Source organism: Pleurodeles waltl, chromosome 3_1, assembly GCF_031143425.1.
Source record: "Pleurodeles waltl isolate 20211129_DDA chromosome 3_1, aPleWal1.hap1.20221129, whole genome shotgun sequence".
Lineage (NCBI taxonomy): Eukaryota > Metazoa > Chordata > Amphibia > Caudata > Salamandridae > Pleurodeles > Pleurodeles waltl.
The window spans coordinates 1,560,778,896-1,560,791,746 of NC_090440.1; positions in this window are offsets into that span (position 1 = coordinate 1,560,778,896).

Genomic DNA, 12,851 nt, shown 5'->3' on the forward strand with positions numbered 1-12,851 from the left:
AATGCAGAACAAATCAAACATTCACCCCCAGTTACAGATATGGGTTTAATCCATCAATTATTTTGCTCACCATGTCACCCCAGTTTGGACCCAACCATATGCAAATCAGTCTTGACCCTGTTCCCCAATGTCCATTGTTGTTTCACTCATTTCTGGTCTGGAGTGACTAAATAGCGAATCGTAAGTGGTTTCAAGTTTTATGGATTCCCTTGGGATTTATGCGTGTTATTTTGACCTGCTTCAAGAAAAAAGTTGAGTGCTTCTTTGTTCTGTAACTGTCAGCCTCCTTGCTGGTACTTGAAAGTGGTACCATGGGTGAAAAGAAGGTAACCTGCAGTAAGGCATCCTCGAAGGGAAATTCCAGCACAATACACTAATTTTAGGCCAGAGCGGTAAGCATTGTTTCTAAAGAGATTGACCTGGCGGGGAAGTGTTTGTCTCTAGGATGCACTGGATTAGCACTTTTTCCTACTATGGGTACAGCAGTTATGGAGGAGGGACTCTAAGTAGGTCAGCCCTGTCGCTTTGGATTCTAACCAGGAAGAGCCTTTTGCTGGGCTGCTGCACCCAAGCCTAGTAAGGAACTGCAGGCTAATGTAGCGCCAGCTTTTCTACCAGCTGCTAAGTGTAAGAGAAAGTCTTAGCAAATTACTAACTCACTGTCTCCTCCTCCAACATCAGGCTCTAGTGACCAGAATAGCATGGGTATCGCACAGGACTCCAGAAGGGGTACAGCTTTACAAAAATATCTAGCTACCCTGAAAAAGTGTTTGGACCCTCTGAGAGAGAGACTGGATAATTTGGAGGTATCAGTTGGGAAAATTTTGACTGTATGTTAGGACCAGCAGAAGATGTTTCAAAAGGGGATCATGAATGAGGTAAATAGCCTTGATGTGGCTACACTTAGTTGCCCTATCTCCCAGGTAACTTCTTTCCCCACAACAGGTACTTCCGTATTGTCAAAGGATAATGGCCAACAGTGGGCCAGACTGATCATGCAGTCAGGTTTGTGTCCAGCAGCCCGAGATGCAGCAACCAGACCATCTAGTCTCTGTTACCCCAGCGATACCCTGATCCATTTTGCAAGAGCTTCAATCTGCAACACAGTCCTCTAAGTTACCGGTGATTAACCTCCCTCCGCTTGTTGTTCATATGTTGTTGTCCTGGCTGGCTATCCCCTAGTGCCTAAACAAGGTGTGCCACTGGCTAGCTAACCTTTCCAATTTTGATTTGTAAAACTATGAAAATATTTTACTGGTATGTCGAGGGACCTGTGTTGGTCCCTCCATCAAGTCCTTTCAAGGAGACTGTATTATTTTAAATTTTAAGTAACCTATGGTTGCGGGGAAACTTTTGTCTCAGAACTTTCAGTCCTTTGATAGGATTGGTGGTGTTAGAATTCTCACTCTTGTCTTTTTCTACAGGCCATCAAATCTTGGGCGGCATTCAGTTCTACCTCTGGTCCCTTCAAAATCAAAGACTCTTGATGATATTAATACTGTGTGTAATAATCGTTTTGCACCGTTAATGGACCTTAATGGTGAGGATTGACAATTTATGGGCTCCCAGAAACTGAATTTATGCACCAATGATAGTGAATCAACTCTGGGGCATTTTAGTGGTGAGGTTCTCCATTCGATTATTGATAGGACCACCTGTGCTCCTGTCATTGGGTTTGAAACAGCTGATACTCCACTACCCTTGTCATATATTACTCTTTTTGATGGGGGCTTAGAGAGAGAGCCATATGGTGAAGGTCTAAGTGGCGATAGGCGCTTTGCTCTGATTAGCTGGAATGTTGCTGGATTTAATAGCAAGATCGCCAATCCAGAAGGGCTTACTTTTATTCATAAATTTGATTTTGCTGTTTTTCAGGAAACCTGGGCTGTTTCACCAATTGTACGTAATGGTTTTGCGTGTAATTCTTGCCCAGCTATTGCCTCTCCGCATGGGAGAGCTAAAGAAGGTCATGCCATTTGGGTTAAGCTTGACCTTAGAATTAATGTGTCTAATATGAATACAGGTAGTTCCGCCTATCAGGCTTTGTTTATCTGGGATTGTAAATGCTCTTTTAGTTTGTATTTAGTTAATTTTTACAATAATATTTTTATTAACTCCTATAGCAGTCTATTTGACGTGCTATTTGGATTTATTGCAGGTTTGAAATCCTGAGGGAAGGGTACCACCCCCCAACCACAAATATTAAGCTGTGGGGATTTTAATGCAAAGATGGGCATTGAAAATGCAAAGCTTGGATCTCAGAGCTCTGTTCCGTATATTACACCATAGGATTCCAGGAGTCTGGAGCTGAGGGACTCAGTTGCTCATTTAGAACTTGAAGACATAGTCAACTTTTTTCAGGTGTCTTGTTTGGATAAGCCAATTTATAAAGGAGAGGGACAAAAGTGAATTATTGACTACATATTTCCCTCCAAAAGCTGCTTGCAGTGGTGCTTAAATGGCACAGTGATTGAAGCCTAATGGAGCAACCACAATGCCCTATTAGTTGAAGGTGTTTTTCCATTTGACAGAGATAAAAGTCCATCAACATGTGATGGTATTAGCAAAATACCAAATATGGTTTAAGGGTAGTGTGGCACCTTAAAGAACTTACAGCAGCTTTAAATGGCCTTCTTAAAGAGAACCTCTCAAATGTCCTGGGTTGTGTAGATGAGGGTTCTAGGTATGAGTTATTTTCTAGTTATCAGCAATTGTGTATTATTACTCACTATTAATGCCTCTTAATCCCATGTTAGAACGCCCCCATTGTTTCGATACAAACTGTTTGACCTCTAACCGTCGCTTGCGGAAGGCGTTAGCTGAGTCCCCTAGGGATGTAAAAGCAATGCAGAGGCTAGAAAGATTTATAAATTGGCCATTAAAGAAAGGCAGCACTTCCTGTTTAGAAAACATTGGGAAATGTTTGCAATGGCTGCAGTGCTTAATAGCAGCAAGATATGTTGAGGAATAGTAAGTAGGCTTTGTCAGAGAGACGCCCCTCTGAACCATCTTTTGAACAGCAGTATCTCTGGTCAGGAATGGGCAACACATTTCACTAATATATATCAAATAGAGAGGGAGAGAGAGTGCAAGGACGCTTTGCAACAGTCCCTTGATCACTCGAACCCGCTGCAAGTCACGGTACAGGAGGTAGAGGCTGCTATTTATGCTAGTGCCGGTGGTAAGGCGCCGTTTCTGGATGGGATCTCCATGGATTTATTTAAATGTGATTTAGATCTATGTGGACCCTTACTTGTGAACCTATTTAATAGCTCTCTATGTAATAAGATCCCCAAGTCTTGGTCTCTTTCCATGATTTCACCAATTTTCACAAAAATGAAACAGGGGGTCATCCAAATGCTATAGGTCTATATATTTGGTTGGTAGCTCTGTTAAGATATTGGGGAGGGTCATTTTTATTCGACTGCCATTATGGGCTACTGAGAATAAAATACTATCTTCATGTCAGTATGGCTTCCGTCCAGGGCTAGATACAGTGGAGCAGTGCTTGAAATCACATCTGGTAGTGCGTAAATAAAATGTCGCCAGGTGCTGCCCACTGTACCTGGCTTTTAAGGGTTTTTGAACCACTTTTGATTGTGTAAATAGAAGTACGCTGTGGTTGATGTTAATTAAATTAGGGGTGGATGTTGCATCAGTAAATTTCTTGAATGGTCTGAAAATCTGGGGAGCAGGTTGCGACAACTCATTAAGGTAAATAATGACTGCACACCGTTTCAAACAGTCTTTAAGGTTTAATAAATCTCTGATTTCATTGATGTCTAAACAAACAGAATGTTTCTAAAATACCTGAATACAAGTAAAAAAAAAGCATAATCTCTACTAAATGTTCGTGCTTTCAAAGATGTGCTTCATATAATGCATGTTGTAAAAGGTTATGCCCATTAGTAGTAAAGAGTGAAGAAATGTAAGCCTAACTGTATCTCACCAAATTCCTTCTGGTATGAAAAGAGTATAACATACTGTCACTATCAGTGGATATTGTCATCAGCGATTTTACCAATGATGTCATTCAACATGTCATGAGTGATGTAATATGTGTGGTCATAACCAGAGCGAGGCGGACTGCAAGTTATAGTTAGATCACTGAACTATAACTGGTTAATTGCACTGGTATTTTGTCTTTAAGCATTAGTTTTGTTACTCATTTCAAAACCTAACTATATATGTATATATATTCACTGAAAAAACCAAAGGTTACAGGGATGTTATAGTTAAATGCCAAATTCTTTCATACAAAACCCTAGAAATTCAGCAGTTATAGTTAGAATTATTTCATGTAACTATAACTATAACTATAGCGCCATGAGGTAACTATAACTCACACCCTTGCAATGCACAGTTTTCTTATCAATAATGTTATTGCAAACATTGCAGTGATATCAAAGATGCCATACAAGATCTCATTAATGACATAATGGGGGTCATTACAACCTCGGCGGTCTTTTTACAAGACCGCTGAGGGACCGCCGTGCTGAAGACCGCCAGTGGTGGCGGTTTTCCGCTCGGCGTATTATGACTGTTGGCAGCTCTACGTCGTTTTTCTGACAGAGAGCCACCAACAGCCATAGTGACGGGCGGCGGGGAAGTGGAGGTTGCTCCACCTCCACCGCCACGCCAATAGAACACCGCCCAGCGAATCACGTCCTGTGATTCTGCGCGGCAGTGTTCTGTTGGCGGTGTGGTGTCGGCGGAGCTGCCCCCATGGCTCCCGTCCCCTCCCGGAGGATCGACGGAACAGGTAAGTCGATCGTCCGTTAGGGGGGGGGTGGGGGGTGTTGTGTGTTGTGTGCGTGCATGGGCGTGTGCGTGTGTGTATGTAGAGGGGGTGTGAGTGCGTGTATGCTTGCGGGGGTGTTGCGTGTTTTGGGAATGAGTTTGTGTATGCCTGTGGGTATGTCTGTATGGATGAGTGCATGTATGTTTGAATGTGGGTGTGCGTGTCTGACTGTGTGTGTGGATGTTGGCATGTGCGTCGGTGTGTGTGCATGTATGTGTGTTGGTGGTGCCTGTGTGCTTGTCGGGTGTGTATGAGTAAGGTAATGTCGGGGGTCGGGTGGGGAGGGGGGTCCTGCCACCCTTGGGGGTGGCAGGGGTGGTGGGGGTGTAGGAGAGGGAGTCGGAGTGGGGGGTGGGGGAGACCCCTATCAGTTCCAGGGAAGGAATTCCCTGGCACTGATAGTGCTTACCGCCATGGATTTCATGGCGGTTCCTACCGCTAGAAATCCACGGCAGTAAGCCGGGTCACAATACCGGCAGCGGTATTGTCACGGCCGCCAGGCTGGAGACCCAGGTCTCCAGCCCAGTGGTCGTCTCCGCCCTGGCGGGCGGAACGGAGCAGCGGCGGATGTCATAATTCCAAAAAAAAGACCGCCAGCCTGTTGGCGGTCTTACCGCCGCTTTAACACCGTCCGCCAGGGTTGTAATGACCCCCAATATGTGGAGTAATTAGCCTTGCACGGTGAAGGCGCGAGTTATAGTTACCTTAGGGCGTGAGTTATAGTTACTTGAAAGAACTCTAAATGTAACTGCTGGATTTCTATGGTTTTGTATGAGTAAATTCAGAACCTAACTATAATGTCCCTGTAACCTTTGTTTTTTTCAGTGAATTTCTATTGTTTTTTAATGTAAAGAAATTTTTATTTCTATAAGGTATTCTAAATCCCCCATGCATGGCCTTCAGCCGTGCGCGCCAGGGATTTGTCGCAAGCCAGGCCTTGCAGCCAAGCCCTTAAAACCACCCAATCGCCTATCATGCATGGCCTTTGACAGTGCGCAGCACAACTTGCTGATAGGGCCTGTCTCTGTCAGTGGAAGTGTGAGTGAGTGTGTGAGTGTCTGACTGGGCCTGAAAGTGGGTGTGTGAGTCTATGATTGGGTCTCAGTGAGTGCATGAGTGAGTGTGTGAGTGGGCGCCTGAGCGTCTGAGTGCATGTATGAGTGAATGAATTAGTGTATGAATGAGTCTGTGGTTTTTCCTTCAAATGTTTCCATAATTACAAATATATTGTGAATAATTCGCGGAAATCTTTTAATTTTTTAATTTTTGGTGCACCATGACGTAAATTGTATGAAACCTAAAATTTGCCCATAAAACACACCTTTATCACATCCCTGGGGTCAGAGTACCTTCACCCTGACCCAGTTAGAATTTTCACCCCCCAGGGACTGTGTCCCGCAAAATAAAATGGTGGTCGAAACATTCTAGTCAGGCTGCGTTCAGCCAATTGCAATATTTCTTTTCACATGGGTATTCGCAAAAAATCGCAAATTTTGAGAATTATTTGCGGGCAGAGATATTTAGATGTATTTGCCCTTAAATATCTCCTAAACTACTGAACTAATTTACATCAAATATCACCAAGCACAGTGTGCGTACCGGTAGCTAGCTTTCTGCCAAATTTGGTGTAATTCCGTCCATTGAATGGGCTGTGGACATCCTATGGAATTAACATAGGAAATGCAATGTTTTCTAGCCCCATTTTTCTTGGACCCCACTTGACGGATCACCCCAAAACTCCCTGTGCACAACAAGAATCACTTGGTCATTTTTTGGGGAAAATTTTGTTAAGATTCGTCAACCGGTGCCAAAGATATAGGCAAGTTAAGAAACACTTTTTCTGTGGAAACATGGTCCTAACTATACCTATTGACGATCACCAGTAGGTAATATATATATATATATATATATATATATATATATTCGATTTAAAAAAAAGTTAAAGCAGCGTTATACTTAGGAAAATGTATTTTCCCCTATACAGCTCTGTATCTTACCCTTGAGTTAACTTGTTGGGAGAGATCTCTCCTATTTAGATTTAGGTCGGGGACTGCCTAGCATTTAGACTGTTTTAATGATGGGGCCAACGCATGGGGCAGCTTCCTATCCCTTGTCCTTCTAATAGCAGGGCAGAACAAGTGTTGCTGCACTTTATGTAGTTTTTATTGTAGGTTTCTACTGTTCTCCCTTAAACCTCTATAGGAAGCATTAGCTTTTCAGAAATGTAGACCAGCCTTAATCTTTCTCCAAACATTAAACAGATCTGACATTTGTTATAGAGTGTGCTGCTTCTTCAAGATGGCTATTCGTTGTAGAAAATCAATGGAGGGAAGTTAGCTTGGTAGGTGTGATCTTAGGAGGGTTCGTCATAATATTTTTGTAATTCTTAATGTCTTTTATGTGATGAATCTGTTTTATTTTAAACTTCAAAATATGAATGAACTGAGATTGTTATAATGTATTATTGTATTTTTGATCCTGTGCTTTTGTGATCTTTCTAACGATCTAATAAAGATTATTTAAATGAATTGAAGTGATTGACTGGTTAGCAGTGGTAATGTGTGCAGAGACATAAGGCCAGCAAAAATGAAGTCAGCAATACAGGAGGTCTAAAAGCTAAATGTTACAGGGAAAACCATGCCAACGATGCTAGGTCTAACAACACTCAAAAAAAATTCTTGCTCGAAGATGTCCTACCTGGGATAGTCTGCATCTGAAAATCAGTATAACTGGAAGTCCTGACGGGATAAACCTTACCTCATGTAGTTAGGATACTTCACTACTTCATACAGTGTGAGGATTCCTAAGTCCACCCAACTTTGTACGTGGAGATTTATTTGAACTCATCATGAATTTAAAATAACTTAAAAAAGAGCCTAGAGCGTATACATCAAGAACACTTGGGGAAACAAGCAGTGAAAAGTGTATTTTAAACATTTTATGGGTGCAACAATGGTGAAAACAAAAAAAAAATTCAATGTCACTTTACAGGGGAAGTTGGGAAGGTTCTGCAATGGGTTTCACTTTACGGCTGCGACAAAAGATAGATAGTTCAATTTTATTTGATTAAAAGCACCAGTCAAAATTGCATGGCAATAAAGCTGGCCTTGACATTGGTATACAAGCGGGTTTGTGGGAAATGTGTTGTACATAAGGGGCCCTTCAATAGATATCGAACAACAAGACAGGTAGGCATGGTAGAGTATAGTTAATTATGTGAGCCCAGGATGGGTCCATGTGAGGTCTGTGGCATGGCTGAGGACACTAGGGGGGTTATTACAATTTTGGAGGAGGTGTTAATCCGTCCCAAAAGTGACGGTAAAGTGACGGATATACCACCAGCCGTATTACGAGTCCATTATATCCTATGGAACTCGTAATACGGCTGGTGGTAAATCCGTCACTTTACCGCCACTTTTGGGATGGATTAACACCTCCTCCAAAGTTTTAATAACCCCCTAGATCTATCTCCAGTTAGAGGAGCAGTAGATGGGCAGGCAGCCACACTCCCTCTGGAAAGTCTGAGTGGTGGTTTCATGTTTGCATCTAGAATCCTGATCTGTGATAGCACCGCTCTTTTATGCTGCTTGCATGGTATCTCCCATTTGGATGCTGCAGAGTCCTTCACTTCTGTAATTATGGATACAATCTTCTCTTTCACATGCAGTAGGTTCCTGGAGTAGAATCCTAAAGCTGGCACCCTCCATGTGACCACCCTTGCTTGGTCAAACATACCCTTTTCTGAGTGGTGAATGTAGAACACATGGAAACCTTCCATGTGTACTAGAAATGGAAAATATTTACTTGCAGACTGTTGGTGTCTGGAAAAGGACTTTAAGAAGAGGAGGTGGAGTCCCCAAACAATTGTCACCTGCCAAGCACCCAGGTTGGCTGTGAGAGAAGATGAAGCTCTAAAAGGCTTCTGTCTGTGATCAAGGCTGGGGGCCTGCCTGCACCAAAGCCTGCCTGATTGCCAAGACCAGTGTACCTTTTGAGGGTAAGGAGAGCATTGGAGGGAGCAAGGTCCAGTGGGGAGCTCCATCATGAGGAATCCCTGTGAGAGTTGTGCGGATTTGGCTGAGCACCAAGCAGAACGGTGCACATGTGCCAGACTGTTTTCTGTGACCCCCATATGCCAGGAGAGGGTTGCCGTAGAATGAGCCAGGCATTGAGCTCTGTGACCCCATATGCCAGAAGGGGCCACTGGTAAAGTACCATTCCAAGGAGGGCCAAGACTTTTGACCATCTTCGCCAGGGTCAGCACCCAGGGCAGCCTGCTTGGCCCAGAAATTTCTGAAAACAAGGCACCTAGGATAATCTGGTGTGAGGTGTGTTTTATGGATCCTAATATCTTTTCTTACACAGGATATCTTAAAAATACTAAACTTTGCATAAATCACAAATTTCCTCATATTTCTGTGAAAGAAAATTCCATAATCTGTGAGTATTGGTAGAATTCCTATCACACAGCATGCCCACAATCCTGCCAACAAAAACACTATCCCAAATGTTCAGCAAGTATTATGCATTTTGTACAATAATTAAACAGGACCTGAAAACATCACTTTTTGCTATGACCATGAATTAGATAAAGCAGAACTTCAGAGGAGTCAATACATTTCAAAACGTAGATTCAGACTTCACATATCTTTAATTACTATATAAATAATCATAAAATATTAGTCTTTGTTCTGTGGATATGTCGAGAGAGGTCAATTGTAATACAAATCCTTTCACCCTCGGAAGCCCTGATTATGATTCCCACACTATGTTGACCCTGGTTTGGTTATCTAGCTATTTATTACATTTTGAAAGACAGAAAGTTTGTTATAGCAGCACCTTGTGACAGGGCAGTCTATAATAGATCATTTCAGATTCACACTATTACTAGTTAGGGCATTTGCAGACCTCTACAACAGGCACATTAACCTAACAAACTATTTGTCTCTTGAAAACAAAATAAAGATCTGTAGAATAGATGCATTATCTCACCATGCAATGTTTCACATAGGCCAGTGTAGACTGGTGCAAGGTAGGTCTAATATAAGTTGTACTAGATTTGTAATGACTTTGGGCCAGGTGTAGGTACTTTGCAAATTGCGACTTGCAATTTGCGAGTCCGAGCGACTCGCAAATTGCAACTCGCAATTTGCAATGCAGAACGGTGTCTCAGACACCGTCTGCGAGTCGCTATGGGGTCGCAAAGACCCACCTCATGAATATTAATGAGGTGGGTCGCAAATTGCGGCCCCACAGCGACTATGGGCACTCACTGACATGGAGGCCTGCTGTAGTCAGCAGACCTCCATGTCCGTGACTGCTTGTAAATAAAGCAGTTTTTTTTTTTTCAAGTGTAGCCCGTTTTCCTTAAAGGAAAACGAGCTGCACTTAAAAAAAAATCCGAAACCTTTTGTTTCGGAATTTTTTCAGGGCAGGTAGTGGTCCCTTGGACCACTACCTGCCCTGAAAAAATAATATGGGGTCCAGTCACAAAGGGGAAGGGGTCCCATGGGGACCTCTTCCCGTTTGCGAGTGGGTTACCATCCACTTCAAGTGGATGGTAACTGCGACTCCATTTGCGACCGCGTACGGAGTTGCATACCACTCCGACTCGCAAATAGGAAGGGAACACACCTTCCTATTTGCGACTCTGAAATGCATTTTGCAAGTCGGTCCCGACTCGCAAAATACATTTCTGCATAGCAAACTCAGGTTTGCGACTCGCAAACGGCGTTTTTTGCCGTTTGCGAGTCGCAAACCGTTTGCTACATCTGGCCCATAGTCCCAGCACAATAGGCTAATCAAAGCACTATGTCATGTTGGAACCTTATGTTGCTTCGGAATAACTCGCATGTTTAGGTAATGAGAACAATTTATGTATCAGGAACAGGAAAGGTCATGAAAGTTGCAGGTTTAAGAACAACATGACTCATTATCCTGTACTTTACACACATCAAATTATTTTTGACATACTATATGGGAAAGGTGAAGTGAGAAAGTAGTTCAGCTAATGCCCATTGACGTCCTGGCCTCTTAGTTGCAACTGTGACCTGGTGTTGGCACCACCTTTTACATCAGCTATTTGCACACAATATTGTGTTGCCCTTGAGGAGTCCATCATATCCCCTCAATCAATCAACATCTACCTAACTCCTTTAGCACACTCAAACTCAGTCATCAGTTTACAATCCACAGATTGCAAATAACCAACCAGCAAACTTCTTTTGATAGGCATGTAAGTTAAGGAGGACTGACCTGTTATTCACTGGTTTGTAACATGGTTCTGTAATTTCACATATAACATTTTTGGCCCACACTAATACTAACACAATAACACTCAGCAGTCAACAGCCAACTTAACTTACATCTCTTACATTCACATAAGAGTTTTCTGCTATGACAACTGTTCAACACGAATACTGTTCAGGTAACAAGTCAGCCATCACTAGATTAACATGCATGACATAACTAAAGAGATCTGTCACACACTGCAGGTCAATAGGAGAACTTTAATCTAGTCAGTTACGGCAAGCCCCAAATTTCTATACACTGGCCTCTTCCTTACATCTCACAGCGATATTCAGATATGGGATGATAATAATGATGCACATCCTCCCTCCCTCTAGCCATGCAAATTTAGGCTCACAACTATACAAACTTTCAGACTGAAGAACCCGGAGCAGTAACCAGCTAAGCAGACTATATTCAGAAGGAATACCATAAAGTTACCTACAGAACTGTTCAAAGTTGCTAGAGTACTAAAAAACCATAAACTGTGTCTCTAATACCTCATTATCCACAACACTGCTAAGCGCTGCATCCCACAGCACCATAACCGCACCTTAGTGTCATCTCACACAACATAGAAACACTTCCCACATAGGATCACAAAACAAAGACAACACCCTTCCAAACACACAACCCTATATGGTGTAGCTTGCTGCCCATGCACGTAAGTGCTTCCGTGCCACACAGAACAGTAGTAAGTAAATAAATGCTGCAATACAATCAAATTCAATACTTGTGCTTCACCAATATTTGATTTGTTCCTATTAAAATCTTTGTTTCCATCACACTTCAAATTACAAAAAAATGCTTCGTTTTTGCTTTCAAACGGCTGATACATGTTGAAATATTTGTACAGTTCATTTACTGCTATTTACATTTTTGTGTAGTAGAAATAAATTGGCATCCTACAGTCTTTCTGTTCGCACTCCCTGGCTGTACCCAGCGAGAATGTCACATAGTTCACTTTACAAAATTCTCTCACTTTGCAGTCAGGGAAAGAAAGGAAACAAAATCTGACCTTTAACCTCTGACTATGGAGGCGCAGCAAATGTAACAAGATAAATATGTTTTTTTCTTGCTCCTTCACCCTCTAAACTCTGCATGTTTTGATGAAATTGTATGCATTCAAATGTGAAGCAGTTTGCTTAGATAAACTGAACTTAAATATAGATTTCTATAAATACTGTGTCAGCCTCCTCGTCAATTGGGGAAGGTAAAGAATAATATGGGCTGGATTGGCCCTCATGAACCCCCCCAACCACCCCAATGGTATGCCCTGGCTCAGTAGACTGCAATAACCGGACAAGCTCAGCCCGGTATTGTCTGAAGTCCTGTCACACCAGCTTTTATGGCATTTTCCAGAGGCACCTGAGTATATTTTACTTACTATCAATTGGGGACAGGAAGGTTCTATGCACGTAGCTAGAAAACAAGGAGAGGGGTCCAGCCAGATTGACTTCCTTTAAATGACGAATTAAAGGAAGGGTTGTGAGAACTCCAGACCAGGAGGCCTGGACCCTGCGCCTCCCAAAACTTGAAATACTGGGAAAAAAGGTGGTGAGTTCTCACTTAGGGAATCATTGATAAAAAGCACAATGCCTCAATGATAATTTATTTGCATCCAGAACAATGAAAGAAAAAGGAACAGTTCCATGAAATTATAATACTTGTTATTGTATGACAGTCATTAGACAGAAGATAAGATCCAGAGACCAACAGTTCAATAGTCCAATCAACCAGTACTAAGGTTAAAAAAGTCTCA